The 2,833-nt window shown below is 30.7% G+C and overlaps 1 protein-coding gene across 3 annotated transcripts in view; it reads right to left on the reverse strand.

Moving 5' to 3' along the window:
* Nucleotides 1-2,833, reverse strand: part of LOC110454885 (N(G),N(G)-dimethylarginine dimethylaminohydrolase 1-like) — a 29,254-nt gene that overhangs the window by 4,994 nt on the left and 21,427 nt on the right. The window lies entirely within an intron of this gene.

A 2,833-nucleotide genomic window follows, 5' to 3' on the forward strand; every position in this document is an offset into this window, starting at 1 on the left:
ATAGTACTACATATAGATATACTGTTATATAGTACTACATATAGATATACTGTTATATAGTACTACATACAAATATACTGTTATATAGTACTACATACATATATACTGTTATATAGTACTACATAAAGATATACTGTTATATAGTACTACATACAGATATACTGTTATATACAGTACTACATATAGATATACTGTTACATATAGTACTACATATAGATATACTGTTATATAGTACTACATATAGATATACTGTTATATAGTACTACATATAGATATACTGTTATATAGTACTACATATAGATATACTGTTACATATAGTACTACATATAGATATGCTGTTACATAGTACCACATATAGATATACTGTTATATAGTACTACATATAGATATACTGATACATAGTACTACATACAGATATACTGTTATATATTACTACATACAGATATACTGTTATATAGTACTACATACAGATATACTGTTATATATTACTACATACAGATATACTGTTATATAGTACTACATACAGATATACTGTTATATACAGTACTACATATAGATATACTGTTATATATAGTACTACATATAGATATACTGTTACATAGTACTACATATAGATATACTGTTATATATAGTACTACATATAGATATACTGTTATATATAGTAATACATATAGATATACTGTTATATATAGTACTACATATAGATATACTGTTACATATAGTACTACATATAGATATCCTGTTATATAGTACTACATATAGATATACTGATACATAGTACTACATACAGATATACTGTTATATACAGTACTACATATAGATATACTGTTATATATAGTAATACATATAGATATACTGTTATATAGTACTACATATAGATATACTGATACATAGTACTACATACAGATATACTGTTATATACAGTACTACATATAGATATACTGTTATATATAGTACTACATATAGATATACTGTTATATATAGTACTACATATAGATATACTGTTACATAGTACTACATACGGATATACTGTTATATAGTACTACATATAGATATACTGATACATAGTACTACATACAGATATACTGTTATATATATTACTACATATAGATAGACTGTTATATAGTACTACATATAGATATACTGATACATAGTACTACATACAGATATACTGTTATATATAGTACTACATACAGATATACTGTTATATACAGTACTACATATAGATATACTGTTACATATAGTAATACATATAGATATACTGTTATATAGTACTACATATAGATATGCTGTTACATAGTACCACATATAGATATACTGTTATATAGTACTACATACAGATATACTGTTATATAGTACTACATATAGATATAGGTTATTGTACTGATTGGGTTTCTGTTTAGGAAGTACATAGTCAGCAGGGACAGTTAGTTACATAGTACATACTACATATATACAGTGACTGGTTTTCTGTCCTGTATTTTCAATCCCAAGAAACTGCAAATTTTTAACTAGTGCAAATTACCATTTTGATAGGTGATAGATTGCACTTTTATGTCATGATTTCTGATATACACTTTAAAAAATGCAATAAATAGGTAAATAACTGGCTCTATATATAGGGCCAACACTAGCTGTACCATCAGTAAACACTATGAGGTAGAACATATCATTCCTTTGTTATAATTATATATCTACAAACATGTCAGCTTCAGACCTAACACTACCATCATCTTCTTATAAAGCTATGAACCATTAGCTATAGGCCTGAAATTATATTCCCTACTTATATAATGATATAGCTACATGCCCATCAGCTATAGGTCTGACACAAGCATCACCTACTTTATGTTATCATGTTATTAACATTAACACTGATATATCACAATGTTTATATATATATAATATATATTCTTCATCCTTTACTACAGAGATTGGTCAACAAATGAATGCAAGTCAATCATAACAATTTATCCTCCTCATCATCTGTGATTTTCCTGTACATTAATATTGTACTACATTTTCCCAGATTCCTTTCCCAGATGATGCTTTATTTCTGCCCTAGTCGTGGAAACCCTGACCTGCTGTATAAATGTGAGTGATATGGAGTGCTGTAAGGGAACAACATGATAATCATGTGATAAATGGTGAATAGTTGTCATGATGCTTTGTAACATACAGGCATTCCAGTGGACAAACATGCATTTTGTGACAAAACCAAACTATAACTGTTCATACCTACCGACATTAATTGTTACCTGACTCGCTATATAACTGTTCATACCTACCAACATTAATTGTTACCTGAGTCGCTATATAACTGTTCATACCTACCGATATTAATTGTTACCTGACTCGCTATATAACTGTTCATACCTACCGATATTAATTGTTACCTGGCTCGCTATATAACTGTTCATACCTACCAACATTAATTGTTACCTGACTCGCTATATAAATGCATATTAATCAATTTCGACTGTTTCCCAGACAATTTACCAAACCAACTATAGCTAATGTGTGCTACCGTAAAACTGTTGTCTGGTCACGTGATGAACCGGTGCTTGCTACCCTACGACTGTTGTCTGGTCACGTGATGAACCGGTGCTTGCCACCCTACGACTGTTGTCTGGTCACCTGATGAACTGGTGCTTGCTACCCTACAACTGTTGTCTGGTCACGTGATGAACTGGTGCTTGCTACCCTACAACTGTTTTCTGGTCACGTGATGAACCGGTGCTTGCTTCCCTACGACTGTTGTCTGGTCACGTGATGAACCGGTGCTTGCTATCCTACAACTGTTGTCTGGTCACGTGATGAACCGGTGCTTGCT

The sequence above is a fragment of the Mizuhopecten yessoensis genome, unplaced genomic scaffold (assembly GCF_002113885.1).
Source record: "Mizuhopecten yessoensis strain PY_sf001 unplaced genomic scaffold, ASM211388v2 scaffold8095, whole genome shotgun sequence".
NCBI classification, from domain to species: Eukaryota; Metazoa; Mollusca; class Bivalvia; order Pectinida; family Pectinidae; genus Mizuhopecten; species Mizuhopecten yessoensis.